Below are 18,239 nucleotides of genomic sequence, written 5' to 3'. Positions count from 1 at the left end.
ACAAAAGAGATTATTTTTTCACTTCCAGTAGAAAACATAAGCATTATATCTATTAGTTGTTGAAGATGGTAAAAGTAATTTTCTGTATAATGAAATTACTTTAATATACTATTTTTAAAATAATTACATTTTATAGGATGTCTTAAGACGGTATTGAGCATCTTTTGGTAATTTAAGATACATGAGTCTGTAAAGTATTCAGGAGGTGCTTTGTTAAATAGTTGTAGCTTTGTATTTGTAAATGAAGAGGGAAGGTTGTGGAAGTTTGTGGTGGTCAATGCTGATGAAAAATCGTTAAGCTTGCTTAAGAGAGTGTGGTTTCATAAATTTCTAGTTTCAATGTGTTAAACAAAACCCGAATCAATAAGGAAAGTTGTAATTGGTTGTGAAAGGGAATTTTGTTTGTTGAGGTCAATAGTAACCAAAGAACTGATAGCATTGTTTACCATATTTTGTAAGAATTTTTTGTATCAAAGTGAATAAAAACCTTGAGTTTAGCTTTCCCTGTTAAAATAATGCAGATTATTGGGCTCATCTTTTTTTTTTTTTTGAGAGGAGTAAGAATTTATCTTTATTTTATGCCTTCCTATTTTTCTGTTGAACTTTCTTTTTTTTTTTTTAATTAACGGAAAGAAAAAAAAGAAATTAACACAACATTTAGAAATCATGCCATTCTACATATGCACTCAGTAATTCTTAACATCATCACATAGATGCATGATCATTGTTTCTTAGTACATTTGCATCGGTTTAGAGGAACTAGCAACACAACAGAAAGAGATATAAAATGTTAATATAAAGAAAAGAAATAAAAGTAGTAGTAATAGTAAAGAACAACAACAACAAACAAACCAACAAGCAAACAAAAACAAAAAAAAACCCTATAGCTCAGATGCAGCTTCATTCAGTATTTTAACATGATTAATTTACAGTTAGGTATTATTGTGCTGTCCATTTTTGAGTTTTTGTATCTAGTCCTGTGGCACAGTCTGTATCCCTTCAGCTTCAATTACCCATTGTCTTACCCTGTTTCTAACTCCTGCTGAACTCTGTTACCAATGACATATTTCAAGTTTATTCTCGAATGTCCGTTCACATCAGTGGGACCATACAGTATTTGTCCTTTAGTTTTTGGCTGGATTCACTCAACATAATATTCTCTAGGTCCATCCATGTTATTACATGGTTCATAAGTTTATCTTGTCTTAAAGCTGCATAATATTCCATCGTATGTATATACCACAGTTTGTTTAGCCACTCTTCTGTTGATGGAGATTTTGGCTGTTTCCATCTCTTTGCAATTGTAAATAACGCTGCTATAAACATTGGTGTGCAAATGTCCATTTGTGTCTTTGCCCTTAAGTCCTTTGAGTAGATACCTAGCAATGGTATTGCTGGGTCGTATGGCAATTCTATATTCAGCTTTTTGAGGAACCGCCAAACTGCCTTCCACAGTGGTTGCACCCTTTGACATTTCCACCAACAGTGGATAAGTGTGCCTCTTTCTCCGCATCCTCTCCAGCACTTGTCATTTTCTGTTTTGTTGATAATGGCCATTCTGGTGGGTGTGAGATGATATCTCATTGTGGTTTTGATTTGCATTTCTCTAATGGCCAGGGACATTGAGCATCTCTTCATGTGCCTCTTGGCCATCCGTATTTCTTCTTCTGGTAGGTGTCTGTTTAAGTCTTTTTCCCATTTTGTAATTGGGTTGGCTGTCTTTTTGTTGTTGAGTTGAATAATCTCTTTATAAATTCTGGATACTAGACCTTTATCTGATATGTCGTTTCCAAATATTGTCTCCCATTGTGTAGGCTGTCTTTCTACTTTCTTGATGAAGTTCTCTGATGCACAAAAGTGTTTAATTTTGAGGAGCTCCCATTTATTTATTTCCTTCTTCAGTGTTCTTGCTTTAGGTTTAAGGTCCATAAAACCACCTCCAGTTGTAAGATACATAAGATATCTCCCAACATTTTCCTCTAACTGTTTTATGGTCTTAGACCTAATGTTTAGATCTTTGATCCATTTTGAGTTAACTTTTGTATAGGGTGTGAGAGATGGGTCTTCTTTCATTCTTTTGCATATGGATATCCAGTTCTCTAGGCACCATTTATTGAAGAGACTGTTCTGTCCCAGGTGAGTTGGCTTGACTGCCTTATCAAAGATCAAATGTCCATAGATGAGAGGGTCTATATCTGAGCACTCTATTCGATTCCATTGGTCGATATATCTATCTTTATGCCAATACCATGCTGTTTTGACCACTGTGGCTTCATAATATGCCTTAAAGTCAGGCAGCGCAAGACCTCCAGCTTCGTTTTTTTTCCTCAAGATGTTTTTAGCAATTCGGGGTACCCTGCCCTTCCAGATAAATTTGCTTATTGGTTTTTCTATTTCTGAAAAATAAGTTGTTGGGATTTTGATTGGTATTGCATTGAATCTGTAAATCAATTTACGTAGGACTGACATCTTAACTATATTTAGTCTTCCAATCCATGAACACGGTATGCCCTTCCATCTATTTAGGTCTTCTGTGATTTCTTTTAACAGTTTTTTGTAGTTTTCTTTATATAGGTTTTTTGTCTCTTTGGTTAAATTTATTCCTAGGTATTTTATTCTTTTAGTTGCTATTGTAAATGGGATTCGTTTCTTGATTTCCGCCTCAGCTTGTTCATTACTAGTGTATAGAAAAGCTACAGATTTTTGAATGTTGATCTTGTAGCCTGCTACTTTGCTGTACTCATTTATTAGCTCTAGTAATTTTGTTGTGGATTTTTCTGGATTTTCTACATATAGTATCTTATCGTCTGCAAACAGTGATAGTTTTACTTTATTGGGCTCATCTTAATGAAAGATTATAAAAAGATTTTCTTAACCATCTGAGTACTCTGACTAGAAGACAAAGGTTCTATGCCATATCAGAATAAAATCCCTCGTTGAGGTTTAGGTTGACCTTATTATCCATTAATTTAGAAGACATTTTGTCACTTTGGTTCAATAAGGAACCAACAATTGTTTCACATAATCCATTTTCCTATTTAAAATAGTGGTCAAACCTGACAACATTTGAAGTTTTTTGTTCTTCCCAAACCAAACCCTAAAGGCTGTCTTTTATTTAAAACTGTTGCAAAGGATCTGTTCTTTTTATTGTTATTTTTTAACTTGAACACCAGTGTTTACAACAGCATCATTCCCCATACCCAAAAGGTGGAGCACAAATGTCTGTCAACAAGTGAAGGGAAAAACAAAATGCTTACATGCACACCACAGAATGTCACTGGCCGTGAGAAAAGATGAAGTTGTGATATATGCTGCAACATGGAAGAACCTTGAAATATCATGTCCAGTGAAACAAAGAAGACACGCGAGGACAAAAATGTTATGATACTTATCAGCATTTACTAGAAATGGAGATATATTACAGATTACTCGGGGAAGGTGTGATACAGGGATGGGGAAGGGAGCATATTCACAACTTTTTTTTAATTAAATAAATACAATTTTAAAAATAAATAAATAAATAAATCCATTGCATGTTCACTTAACATTTCTTTAATGGTTGGATCCATTTATTCAGAATTAAAAGTAAAATAAAAATTATCACTAGGGTCCACCCCCCTAACCCCTACTTCCTCTGTTTTTTACCACATAACAATAAATCAAGCTGTTGTTATCACTCGGGTGCAGACCGTATTCCCACCAACTTCCTCTGTGCTTTTTTATATATTAATAAGTAAGTTTCCCTGTCCCCCTAATACGGAGCACCACACTCCATTAGCCAGCCCCAGCCTCCACTATTATACAGGGGGGCTGTCCTGCCTCCAGGAGATACAAAATGTCACACAGTAACGGTCTTTACAGTCTGAGGGGGCATCAATCTCACCACCAGCCCATGCTCTTGTGCAAATAAATGTGTAAATACTGCCCAATAGGGAATCAGAAGAAAGTGGCAGCAGTGTCCCCACCAGTGCCTCTGAAGAGGGGACACATGAGCCCTTCAGAATAAAGATTAAATCTGCCCCTGTAAATAGGGGATGAAAGAGTCCCTATGAATAGGGGACTACTTGGTAGAGGATGTGAAGGCCACCTGTGAGCCTTGGCTCCTTTCCAGAGGCAGTTCTTCAAAAGAAACTATAATTATTAAGCCTGTGCCTCTTTTTCCCTCCTCTGTGTTTTGTTTAATTTTTATTTCATTTTTTAATATTTTTTCATCTGTGTTCTTTTACTTTTTAATTTTTGGCCGTTTTATTTCTTTATATGTATTAGAATGTTTTATTCTACTTTATAATAGTATTTTGGGCTTCTCAAAAGACAAAGTATTATTCTTATTTTAAGAATTTCAAAAACATAATAATATTCTACGTTTTACTGTTTGATAGTCCTTAAAGGCTACACATGAGTCTCTGCATAGCTGCATTTTTGCATTTTGTTCCAAGGTCACTGATTGGTAGCTCTGGACAAGAGAGTTAATGAGCTCAAGTCTTCCTATTTATTCCAGAAAGACAAAATTAATCCTCCTCCTTCTGTGGAAGGAAGCCTACCGCTCATCCCCATTAATTCTGTAATTGCACCTCAACAACACTTCTACTTGGAAACTAAAAGTTACTTTGCCAAGCCGGTTTCTGCTAGGAAATGCCCTCCCTTATATATATACATTTTTTCAGTTTTTTTTTTAATTTTAAAGCATTTATTTTTTATGTTTTGGTCTTTTATTTTTTTTATTTTTATGGAACTAAGTCCTCACAGCCCAGAAATTAAAACATAGCCCTATCCTGGCCAAAGTATCAAGGGTTCTGTGAGGCACAACAGAAACACTCAGGGGCCCCACCTCACTACTATAGGAATAAAGGGTTGTAGGAAAAGGGTGCAGGGAAGGTGATCAGGAAGGAGTGATTGGGAAAAAGTAGGGGCCTAGCCCCTGGCCCCACTACCCCAGGTTGTGGCTGCCAGAGATAGGCTTAGATGACCAGAACCTTCGCTTCTTCATACATCTCAGCCTGGTAGAAGAAGGGGATGCAGAGATTATCACCTAGGCCATGGTGATCCTGGGGGTATTGAGTCTCACATAGCAGCTGCATGTTCTGCTGGGCAGTGGGAGTCTCTGGAACAGCTTGGTCTTGCAGGACTTCTCCCTTCACAGATCCCACATCATTTGCCCTGTTTCTCTTGGGAAGCTCCTGGCTTGTTGTTGGCTCCAAACCCCTGGGACTACTTGGGACGCTGTTTGGCCTGACCAGTAGGGCTCTGGGCAGCCACCAGAAGCATGCCATGCTGTCCTCTGTGCTCACCAACAAGTATTTTGTTGAGCTCTTGCATCTCGAGCAGTTTTACCTTCATATCTTCTTTGTCACTTGCTAAACAGGTAATGTTTTCCTCTTTTACATGGTAATGCTCCTTCATTACTGCCCTCTGATTTTGGAAGAGGACAATGCACTCACCAAATATATCTATCTCTCCAGATAGCAGGAGGTAACAATGCTCCAGTTCTTCCATCCAATCCTTCAAATCTACTTTATCTTGAAGAATTTCCACAGTGCTGCAGCTTCTTCATAGCCCCTTGAAGAGCCTGATTAATATCCCCTGATACACTTTCCCCGCCAATTCCAGTGGGAGGGGGTGTCTCTGGCTCACACTGACATGGGTCACCTGACGAGCCAGGTGCTGGCATCATAGCTTTTGCTCCTTCATCTGCCTGCAAAGATGTACCTCCTCTTCTTTAGCACTAGCTAGGGACGATTTCAAAGGTGCCACCATGGACTCTCAAATGTCTAGGTCTTCAGGGATGCTCAGCTGTGGATGCTGCTTGTCTTCATCTGCTTGCTCACTCTCTATGGCACTTCTTTCCCCAGGCAGGGTCTTGAGGCCCGACTGGGCCTGCAGTTTTTGGATCTGTTGATTGGCAGATCCAGGCACTCCTGAGTCCCCTGCAATTCCTGGTACATCATCTCAGCCATAGCCTGGCTCTGAACTTCTTCATACCACAGCTTTTCCACTCGCTGGGTCTGCAGCAGTAGCTGCTTTTGCAGCATCTCATTCTCGGTGGTTAGCTGCTGATAGTCATCCATGAGCTGCTGATAAGCAACTATATACTGCTTCAGGTGACACAGTTTCTTGTCATGCTTCTCTTGCAAGGCCTGAGCCTCTTTGCTCTTTGAGCTCCATCACCTCTTTCAGTTCTGCCGGGTGTTCCTGCAGCTCTCCCAGCTTCTTGGCCAGCTTTTTCTTAACATACTCTTTTGAATGAGGGGCACTGGTTACCTCCATATATTTATTGCTCAGCCTGAAAAAGCCATTCTGTGTTTCCTCCAGCTGCTCCAAGAGCTCATGGTTTTGGGATAGAGAGCAACTGATGGTGACGTGGTCACTCTCCGTGGTTTCCAGAATGTGTTTGTGATCTGCCACCTGCTCTTCCCAGAGCTCAGCTTCCCACTCCAGCTGCAGCAGCCTCACCTCCTGCTCCTGATTCAGACAACTTAGGTCCTCATTGTCCTTCACCTGGGCCTGCAGCTGTCCTGCTAGGTGCTCTAGCTTCTTCTGAAACTTGCTAATTTCTGCTTGCAGATGCTGTTCCATCTCTGAGGGGCTGAGTGGAGACTTCTGGGGTGGGGGTGCAGCTATCTCATTCTTCAGTTTTATCAAATTGTTCTCCAAATTCTGCAGCTTTTCCTTTCTCATTGTTGTCATCTGGTCTGAGAACTCCTGAACCTGCTCTTCCCAAATAGCACACACTTTTCTCAAGTTCTCCGGAATTGTGTGTCTCTCTCTAGTTGCATATTTTTTGGAGTTTCTTTCAGCTGCCCCACATGTAGCTGCAGGTGTGCCCGCTTCTCCAGGGGCTGTTGTAACTGCTGGTTATCGTTAAGATCTCCAGGCTGCAGTGGTAACAGTTTTGCAAGATCTCTCATCTGCAGCTTCTTGTGCAGCTCCTCCATCCTTTGCTGCATTGCTGACTTCTCCATGAGCAAAACCCAAACTTTCTCTTCTAGTTCTGAATTATGTTGCTTCAGGGCCTTGTTGCTTTTGCTTTGTTTATAGAACTCTACTTGCATGTTATCATGTTCATCAGTTAGATCTTTGTTGGTCTTGTCTGCCTGTTTCTGCTGAGCAGAGTCAGCAGACAGCATCTGCTGCAGCTCGCTTACATGTTGCCTTGAAGACTCCAGGTGACTTACAAGATCCTCTGCCTCTTATACTTTCTGTCTGAGAGCCTGTTGAGTGTCCATAAGGGCTGTATGGAACTCAAGTTTCTCAGACATTAGAATCACAATTGCCTGAGTGTTTTCTTGCAGCTGTTGTCTTAGAGCTCTTTTCTCCTTCATTAACTTTTGTTCAAACTCTTGTTTGACTATCCCCTGTTGATCCAAAGCATCTTGTTTCTCTTGGTTGAACTCTTGTATCTTCTTTGTGAGTTGACTGTGTGTAGGATTCCTGGAATCCAGGCCTAGTGATAGGTCTTGGTATTGGCTCTCTAGATTATTCGTGTCATTTGAGGATGTCTGGTCATTCCTGCTGATGTAGGATGAGGACTCAGGCAGAAGCTGATGAAGGGGTTGTGAAACCTATTGTAGGCTCTTGGTAGATGACATAGTCTTGTTTTCCTCTGAAGGAAGAGGACCAATTTCAGCATCATAGTTCTCAGTTGATGCCATGCCATTAGTACATGGAGAACTAGTACAGGTGAGATGGACACTGCCAGGAGGGGTGGTGTCATAGTAGGTGAAGCAGGAGTGGCATGGTCTTCTGGCACTTCCTCAGGTGGGTGGTCACCAGACATTGGTATTTCAGGGTCAATTTTTATCTTTTTCTTCTTCTTCACCCTTGGTGGAATGGGAAGATTATTTTTCAGCTGAAATTCATGTAACATTTTTCTGGCTGAGGCCAATTTCTGCTGTTGGGTTACTTCTGACATCTTGGGAAGGGGAATTTTGCAGATCTGTTTTCCAAGCACAGTCAGTTTCTGCCATCAGGCTTTTTCTGTAGAGGGGAAAGGGTCCTGAGAGCCACCAGGCTGAGTCCACTCCAACAGGATCTACTGGAACTGCTGGTTGTTGTTACGATTTCCAGGTTGCAGTGGTGATGGTTCTGCAAATTCTGTTTTCTCTAGCTTCTTGTGCAGCTCCTCCATCCCTTGCTCCATGGCTGCCTTCTCCATGAGCAGAATCCAAAGTTTCTCTTCTAGTTCTGAGTTACATTGCTTCAGGGCTTCATTGCTTTTGCTTTGTTTACAGAAGTCTACTTTCAGGTCATCATGTTTTTCAGTTAGCTCTTGGTTGGTCTTGTCCACCTGTTTCTGCTCAGTGGAGACTGCACAGTGTATACCCCATCTCACTTACATATCACCTTGAAGATTGCAAGTGATTTACAAGATCCTCTGCCTCTCCAGCTTTCTGTCTTAGAGCCTTTTGAGCGTGCATAAGGGCTGTGTGTAACTCAGATTTCTCAGATACTAGAATCGAAATTGAGTATGTCCTTGCAGCTGCTGTCTTAGAGCTCCTTGCTCCTTCATTAACTTTTGTTCAAACTCTTGTTTGACTATCTCCAGTTGATCAAAAACATCTTGTTTCTCATGGTTCAACTCTTGTATGTTCTTTGCGAGTTGACTGTGTGTATGACTGCTGGAATCCAGACCTAGTGAAAGCTCTTGATATCAGCTGTCCAGATTCTTCACATCATTTGAAGATGTCTGGTCCTTCCCACTGATACTGAATGAGGACTCAGGCAGAAGCCCATGAAGAGGTTATGAAATCTGTTGCAGGGTCTCAGTAGATGACATAGTCTAATTTTCCTCAGAGGGAAGAGCACCACTTTCAGCACAATAGTTCTCCAGTGATGCCATGCCACTTGTACTGGGGAACTAGCACAGGTGAGATGGACACTGCCAGGATGGGTGGTGTAATTGGCAGGTGAAGCAGGAGTGGTGTGGTCTTTGGGCGCATCCTCAGGCAAGTGGTTACCAGATGCTGCTGTTTCAGAACCAACCTTTCTTTCTTTTCTTATTTACTCTTGGTTGAGTGGGGAAATTTTTTTCAGCTAAAATTCATGTAACATTTTTCTGGCTGAAGCCAATTTCTACTCTCAGGTTTCTTCTGACATCTCGGGAAGGGGTATTGTGCAGAACTTTTTTCTGAGCACAACCAATTTTTGCCATCAGGCTTTTTCTGACATGTTGGACAGGAGAAAGAGTTGCGGGAATGAAATCATCTAACCCAGCAACCACTGTGAACTTGCATACACTAGCTACAACACTGATGTGGGAATGTGCCAGGGAAGGGAGGGACCAGGGAGCTGCCAGGTAGCATGGAATGTGGGTGTGGCTTAAGGCTCCCAGCCTATTGGGCAATGAGAAGTTTGAAAGGAAAGGAGGGCCAGACCACTGTGGGTGTGGTTTGCAAATTGACCTCATAATAAAGGCTGCCTGTGGAGTCGTCTCCACCCACTCTGGGGGGAGGGGTGTGACATTTGTATCTGCCCGCCCCTGAAGGGTGGGGCCAATATTGGTTTCCTTCTACCCCAGGAGTGGAGCACAGTCACTTCCTCCTCCCACTCCCCAGTGGGCTCCCCTCAGGGTGCTTGCAGTTCCCATCTTGGTGACACTTCATTTCCCATGCAGGGGGACAGTTACTCCACAGCCCTGGAGCCCATCTCCACCTCTCACTCTGGACCTTCTTCCAGTGCAGACTCCCCTGAGACAAGGACCAGTTCCTGGGCTCTGGAGGTAGGGGGGGGAGTGAAAAAGAGGAATGCTCAGCTTTGCAGAGTCCTTCTCCTATGCCTGCAGCGGGTCCAGCCATTCCTACCCATCCCCAGCCCCACTCAACCATCACCCACATTTGCCTTCCCCATCAGAGCCCCTACCTTGGTGGATCTGCACTGTCCCTTGTCCTGGGAGTGCATCAAAACCCCTCCTGGCTGCATCCCATTCTGGCTGCATTGTCTCCCCACTGTCTCACAGCTACTCTTTCCCCAGTGAGGCCTTGAGGCCTCATTAGCTGTTATAGTTTGCTAAATGGCTTTTAAACAGAGAATTTCATAAGCTGCTAGTTTACAGTTTTAAGGCTGAGAAAATGTCCCAGTTAAAGCAAGTCTGTGCAAATGTCCAATCTAAGGCATCCAGGGAAAGATACCTTTGTTCAAGAAGGCCGATGAAATTCAGAGTTTCTCTCTCAAGTGAGAAGGCCCATTGTAAAGACAATCATGGTTCCTCTTTCATTTGGAAGGGCACATGGTGAACATGGTGTCATCTGCTCGCTTCTCCTGGTTTCCTGTTTCATGAAGCTCCCCAGGAGGTATTTTCCTTCTTCATCTCCAAAGGTCGCTGGCTGGTGAACCCTAATTCTTGTGGCTATGTTGCTCTGCTCTGCTCTCTCTGAATCTCCTTCATTCTCCAAAATGTTTCCTCTTTTATGGGACTGCAGAAACTAATCAAGACCTGTGTGAATGGGTGTAGACATGGCACCAGCTAATCTACCTTAACAATTCTTGATTAAACCACATATCCAGGGAGATGACCTAGTTACAGTCTCAATCATTCAGCATTGAATAGGGATTAGAAGAAATGCCTGCCTTTACAAAATAGGATTAAAGCATGGTTTTGGAGGTACATACATCATTTCAAACCAGCACATTTCACACTCTGGTCCCTAAAAAAGCCAGTTTTTCCCATATATAAAATACATTCATTCCATCACAATATCAGAAAACTTTAAAGCATTTCAGAAACAATCAAATGTAATATGAGACTACAACCAGTACATAATTGCATCAAAGTTACCTACATACATGGTCTGTATTCAGGCAAATTCTCCTCTGTCTCTGGACCTTTGAAAACTCAGAACAAGTTATTTGCTGACATTCAAAGGTGGAGCAGTAATAGGATAAATATACCCATTTCCACAGGGAGGGAAGAACACTGGGGTTACTGGACTGATACAGTTTTGAAAACCCACAGGGCAAAATCCATTAGATTTCAAAATCTGCAAGTCATTTATCTTTGGGGCTTCTGAAAGTGGCAGTCCCACCCTTTCCAAGGGTCTATGCAGAGGCCTGCCTCTCTCCAAATGCAACCATGGGGGATATTGGGGAGACGACCTTTTTCTGGTCTCCAACCTCTCAAAGCATTGGGGCTGTATGCAAGTTCTCTGTCATCTCCAGTGCACATGCTCAACCCTCCATGTGGAGACAGCCAGGCTCTCCCCAGTCCCCAAAGAATATGTTTCACCCTATCCAAGGCCTGAGGTGGAATGACTCTTCCACTGCAACAAGGTGAAAGACCCATCCTCTGCCTTTAGTTAAAACTCACCCTCTCCATGGGCTTGGATGAATCTGCATTCTGGGCCAGAGGCTTCTTGACTTCAGACCTCAGCCTCCATGGTTTTGCCTCTGAAAGTATTTTTCCTCTGTTTATACAGGCCCCACAGCAGTCTCATTGGCTTTCTATTCAGTAGTCTTGGACATGCCCATCAGACATCATGAGTTTCACAAATCCTTCCTGGATAGCTCCATGTCCAATTCTGGCTTTCTCTGAATTTACTGACTGGTTTCACATTTGGCTAAGTCCTCATGTAGGTGAGTATACTCTGGGGTCTCCCTTCGTGGAGGTCCAGAATTTTCCAGAGCATCAATTTCTAGTTTCTTTGTACCCAAGGGTTCAGTTCTCAGCTTATCTCTTTCCTGTCACATTTCACTATTAGCTGTGAGGAGAAAACACGTTGCACTTTTGCATTTAATTTGGATATCTCTTCTGCTAAACATTGAACATTTTTCCAAAATGTCTTCCCTTTTATAGGACTTCAAAAACTAATCAGGACACATCCAAGTGGGTGAAAACGTCATCACCTAATCCAGCTTGACAACCACTCTTGATTAAATCACATCTCCAGGGAGATGATCTCATTATAGTCTCAAAAATACTGCATTGAATAGAGATTAGAAGAAATGGCAGAATTTACTAAATGGGATTATGATTAAAATATCACTGCTCTAGGGTGCACAAATCCTTTCAAACAAGTGCACTAGCCTTCTCCTTGGTTTCCTCTCCAGGACTCAGCTAGTACTTTCAGATGTAACTGCAGGACCTCCCAATCCCCATGAGTAGGCCTGTGCCCTCCCCTCACATCACACACAACTGCCTCTCATCTCATCTTCATCCTCCTTGGAAGCTTATCTCCTCTTTGCACTCATCCAGCAATTCCAATTGGCTGCCTGAATTAGTGATGTCTTAGCCTTTTAATGAGGAGGCTGTGTAAAATATTAAGGAGAAATGTGGCATTATTTTACATTTTTGGAAATGTCTTTAGTGTCTGACAATAGAATACAGCTAAATTCTCAGGTCTGCTTTGGTATTTCATCAATTGCATATGCCACTTGGTTTGAAGGACATAAAGAAAACCTGGTGTTCTAGTTTGCTAGCTGCTGTAATACAACACACCACAAACAAAGTGACTTTTAAAAAGGGTACTTTAATAAGTTGATAGTTTACAGTTCTAAGACTGAGAAAATGTCCCAGCTTAGCCAAGTCTATAGAAATTTCCAATCTAAGACATACAGAGAAAGATACCTGGGTTCAAGAAGGCTGATAAAGTTCAAAGTTTCTCTCTCTCAAGTGGAAGGGCACATAGCAAACACAGTCAGCATTCCTTTATGATCTGGAAAGGCACATGGTGGACATGGATTCCTCTACTGGATTCTTCTCCTGACTGCCTATTTCATGAAGCTCCCTGGGAGACATTTTCCTTATTCATCTCCAAGTGCTGGCTAATGGACTCTTTGTTTCATGGTGCTACAGAATTCTCTGCTCTCTCTTTATTTCCTTTATTCTAGAAAATGTTTCCTCTTTTATAGGACTTCAGAAACTGATCAAGATCCACCTGAATGGGTGGAGACATATCATCACCTGATATGGCTGAACAACCAGTCTTGATTAAATCAAATTTCCAGGGTGATGATCTGATTACATTTTCAAACATCCAGTATTGAATAGGGATTATTCTGCCTTTGTGAAATGGGGTTTAGATTAAAACATGGCTTTTCTAGGAGATATACATCCTTTCAAACCAGCGCACCTGGCCCCACCACACATACAGTTGGAAAGGCTGGATGCCATGTGGAATTGGTGAACTTTTCATAATACAGTGCTTTGGAACTTATTTGTTGACCTTGTACTTTGAATTGATATGTCACTCACACATCTTTTTTGTAACACTAGTATTTTGAAAAATAATTAAGAAGCTATAGAGATGCTCAAAATATTGACACAATTATGCAATACTTTAAAAATCCCTTTTCTTACTGTCCTAGTTTGCTAGCCACCAGAATGCAATATACCAGAAGTGGAATGGCTTTTAAAAAGTGGAATTTAATATATTGTAAGTTTACAGTTCTAAGGCTGAGAAAATGTCCCAATTAAAACAGGTCTATAGGAATGTCCAATCTATGGCATCCAGGGAAAGAAACCTTGGTGCAAGAAGGCTGATGACGTTCAATGTTTCTCTCTCAACTGGAAGGGCACATGGTGAACATGGTTGTATTTGTGCACTTTCTTGTGGCACTACCAAAGAGACTCTTTCCAAACTGTGTCCTCTTTTAAAGGATTCCAGTAAACAACTCCACATTCAATGAGTGGAGACACATCTCTGTGGAAATCATCTAATCAAAAATTACATTCAAAATTGGTTGGGTCACATCCCCATGGGAACAATGAAAATGCTCCCACCCAGAAATATCGAATCAGGATTGAAGCACATGATTTTCTGGGGCCTATCACAGATTCAAACTAGCACACTGACTATCAATCTATGAAGTTAATGGTGACACATGCAGGTTTTACAAATCCCAATATTTACATAAAGTATTGACCTTCATCACTGGAAAACATTTTTGTACTTCATGTAACATGCCCATTTCATTCATTTTGGAGCAAATATCTGCCAAGTACTAAAGCCTGAGCAGCCATTGTTTTAGCAGCAAGTTGATCTTTAAATAGAAGTAGTTTTGTGAGAAATGTGACTGGTCAGCCTGTAACCCAAGCCATCATAAAGTGCTTTTCCTCAAGACAACCATCCTACTTTGATATGCAGCAGAAACTACTAGCTTGTGGCATTTTGCAGTTTCAATGTTAGTTTACACTATATTCCTTTTGAGGATGGCACAAATTTATGACACTGAGTTTTTGGCAGTTTTTTGATAAAAAAAAACTTAACACAAGAGTCAACATGCTAAATCATTGTTAGCATTCACCAATAAGGCAGCCTTATGGTGACCTCTCCAAAAGTGCCTGCTGCACCTGACATACTGCAGGTTCATGGTCTCAAAGTGGGAAACATTCCTATAATAGGCATCTACAATAAATTGTTTTTGTCATTCGTGACTCCCAAGCAGATCAATCTTAGCTTTCAGTGTTTAAATTCATTACATATTCAATTCAAATCTCTTAGATTCTGTTCATTCACACACAGTATAAAATCCATACCTGGAGACTCAGAGCCCACAACTGCTGCACCCAGCCAGACACTGCGACCTCCTGCCGTGTGGGCCCCCAATTCTCTCTTGACCCCCTCCATGCCCACCACTGATAGCTGAGATGAGACAGGACTTCCCTTACCTCAGACCCTGGCCCAGGTGCCCCCCAGCCCTGACTCGATTGCCCAGGCTGTGCCTGCCCCAAGCCCTGTCAGCAAGCTTGTTCCTGTGGCTGCCCAAGTGAGGTCCCCAACAATGAGAAAGGGGCTCACTTCCCAGGATAACACAGTGCTTCTCCTGGCCTACACCACTTAACTCCTGTTGGCTCTGACCTCCGAACCTGGTTTGTTATTTAGGCAGAAGCTCTGTAGGACCCGCCAAGGGGCAAAAAACTCAGAATAATACAATGGACCTCTGAATGACTGCAGGAAGGAATGAAGTGGTGAAGCACGCAACTAGGGGAAGGAAACTTCAAGACTGTATGTTAAATATGTCAGACACAAGAAGACAAATATTATCATATGTCACTCATGTGGACTAATCATAATATACAAACTCAGTAAACTGAAGTGGAGAACTTGGATTATCACATTGGGGCCTATGTAAAGAGTCTTAGATTGCAAGCTCTTATAGAACACACATCTAATCAGGAGGTGTAACTGTTGTCTCTAAATTCTTAGATACTAAACTATTTGTATATAACCTGGTCATTCTCAGAAACTTTGGGTATTTATGTGACACCTGAGACTCAGAGTTAGAGTTCTGAAACTAGGACAGTCAGCACTACCCCATACAGGAACTGTTTAAAAATTGAAAAAGGGACATGTCCTGGTGCCATATCCATGGCTGGACACACAGAGTACCCCAATCTGGACCAGCTGGACCAGCTATGAACCACCCCAGAATTGTGAGTTCCTCCAGCTACAGCAGACAGCCCTCCTCTCCTTCAGGCTCCTTCCCAGAGCTGAAAGGAAAGGGGCTTCACCAGCAGCAGGGAATGAGCACAACCAAGCTTCAAGTGTGGAATTAATTCACAAATTCTGACTACTAAAAATAGCCCCCAGCTCAGGTGAACCTGGTAAAATTGGACGTTGCTGATTTTTGTCCCAGTGCCAAGGGGGCAGGGCTGACAGTAAAAGAAAAAAAGAGAAACAGATTTTTGTGGCTGTGTTTCTACAGGTTGAATGCCTTTGGATACAGCAGCAGGGCTTCTCAGGCTGCAACTGCCCCAGGCATAGGCAGAAATAAGCTTGTTTGAGAGCTTGTCTGGAGCTTGTGCCTTCTCCAGGGGAGTGGTGAGGCCCAACTCGGTTGGAATCCCTCCCTCAAGGAATTAAGACCCCAGGGCTTGATAATTTGAAGCCATTAAAGCCAGCCTACAACTGCTCTTATATCTCCAGCATGGTTCCAGCAGGGAGAGTCTCTCAAAGTTGAAGGTAATGCATCAACTTATGCTGGTGGCACCCAGAGGCAGACAAGCACCACATATTGGGCAGGATAAGAAAATCAGAGTCAGAAGACTTCACGGGAAAGTCTTTCAACCTTCTGGGTCTCATCCTCATGGAAAACTGATGCAGGTTACCCTTTTCTCCTGACAGGAGGCCAGTTTGGCCCGATAAAATACAGCTGGGATCTATAATACCTAAGTAGACTCTCCTAATGGTGGACAGAAAAAGGCACCATACACGTAAGGCAGGAAACAAGAAAACAAAACTGAAAAATTCTCATCTTTTAAACAAAACCTAAGCTAGTGGTACAGAAAAAGCTTAACTGAATGTCAAAGTACAGACAGACAGCAAATTCCTCCAGCAATAAAACTCTAGGTGAAAGAAGTGAAAACAATCTCCAGAATAAACTAATTAATTAAATGCCTAGGTGCCAGAAAAAAACAACAAATCACACTAGGAAAACTGAAGATATGGCCCAGTCAAAGGAACAAACTAACAATTCAAATGAGATACAGAAGTTGAAACAATTAATTCAGAATATATAAACAGACATGGAAAACCTCATCAAAAATCAAATCAATGAATTGAATGAGGATATAAAGAAGGCAAGGAATGAAAAAAAGAAGAGATTGAAAGTCTGAAAACATAAATCACAGTACTTATGAGAATGAAAGGCAAAGCAGAAGAGATGAAGAAAACACTGGAAACCTACAATGTCAGATTTTGAGAGACAGAAGATAGGATTAGTGAGATGGAGGAGGGAGCATCTGACAGCCAACAAGCAAAAGAACATATAGGGGAAAGTGGAAGAATATGAGTAGAAACTCAGGGAATTGAATGACAATATGAAGCACATGAATATACGTATTGTGGGTGTCCCAGAAGGTGAAGAGAAGGGGAAAGGAGGAGAAAAATTAATGGAGGAAATTATCACTGAAAATTTCCCAACTCTTATGAAAGACTTAAAATTACAGATCAAAGTGCAGTTTACCCCAAACAGACTGGATCCAAATAGACATACTCCAAGACACTTACTAATCAGAATGTCAGAGGTCAAAGAGAAAGAGAGAATCTGAGAACCACAAGAGATAAGCAATCCATCCCATACACAGGAAGCCCAATAAGGCTATGTGTAGATTTTTCAGCGGAAATCATGGAGGCAAGAAGACAGTAGGATGATATATTTAAGTTACTAAAAGAGAAATACTGCCAACCAAGAATTCTATATCCAGCAAAACTGTCCTTCTAAAATGAGGGAGAAATTATAACATTTTCAGATAAAAAAAAATCACTGAAATAACCTATGACCAAGAGACCGGTTCTGCAAGAAATATTAAAGGAAACACTAGAGACAGATACAAAAAGACAGGAGGGAGGTGTGGAGCAGAATGTAGAAAGGAATACTATCAGTAAGGTAAAAACAAGAAAAATTAGATATGACATATAAAATCCAAAAGGTAAAATGTTAGAAGAAATTACTATCCATACAGTAATAACACTAAATGTTAATGGATTAAACTCCCCAATTAGAAGACATAGACTGGCAGAATGGATTAAAAAACAGGACCCATCTATATGGTGTCTACGGGAAACACGTTAGACCCAAGAATAAGCATAGGTTGAAAGTGAAAGGTTGGGAAAAGATATGTCATGCAAATAGCAATCAGAAAATAGCAGGAGTAGCTATACTAATATCCAACAAATTAGACTTCAAATGTAAAACAGTTAAAAGAGACAAAGAAGGACAATATGTATTAATAAAAGGAACAATTCAACAAGAAGACCTAACAATCATAAATATTGATGCATCAAGCCAGAATGCTCCAAAATACATGAGGCACACACTGAAAACACTAAAAAGAGAAACAGACCCATGTACCATAATAGTGGGAGACTTCAATTCCACATCCTCATCAATGGACAGAACATCTAGACAGAGGATCAATAAAGAAACAGATAACTTGAATAATATAATAAATGAGCTAGACTCAACAGATGTAAACAGAACATTACATTCCCATAACAGCAGGATACACTTTTTTCTGAAGTGCTCATGGATTATTCTCAAAGATAGGCCATATGCTGGGTGACAAAGCAAATCGCAATAAATTTAAAAAGAATGAAATCATACAAAAACATTCTCAGATCACAAAGGAATGAAGCTGGAAATCAATAATAGGCAGAGTGCCAGAAAATTAACAAACATGTGGAGGCTCAACAACACACTCTTAAACAACCAGTGGGTCATGGGAGAAATTACAAGAGAAATCAGTAAATACTTCGAGGCAAATGAAAATGAAAACACAACATATAGAAACTTATGGGATGCAGTAA

At 41.2% G+C, this 18,239-nt stretch overlaps 1 pseudogene; it reads right to left on the bottom strand.

Annotated features, from left to right (window-relative positions):
- Nucleotides 1–4,958: 4,958 nt before the first annotated feature.
- On the bottom strand, nt 4,959–8,936 carry LOC143672498 (golgin subfamily A member 2 pseudogene; annotated as a pseudogene).
- Nucleotides 8,937–18,239: the final 9,303 nt, after the last annotated feature.

Source organism: Tamandua tetradactyla, chromosome Y, assembly GCF_023851605.1.
Source record: "Tamandua tetradactyla isolate mTamTet1 chromosome Y, mTamTet1.pri, whole genome shotgun sequence".
Lineage (NCBI taxonomy): Eukaryota > Metazoa > Chordata > Mammalia > Pilosa > Myrmecophagidae > Tamandua > Tamandua tetradactyla.
Note: the sequence above shows the minus strand (reverse complement) of the source record. Positions and strands in the feature narration are given on the sequence as shown.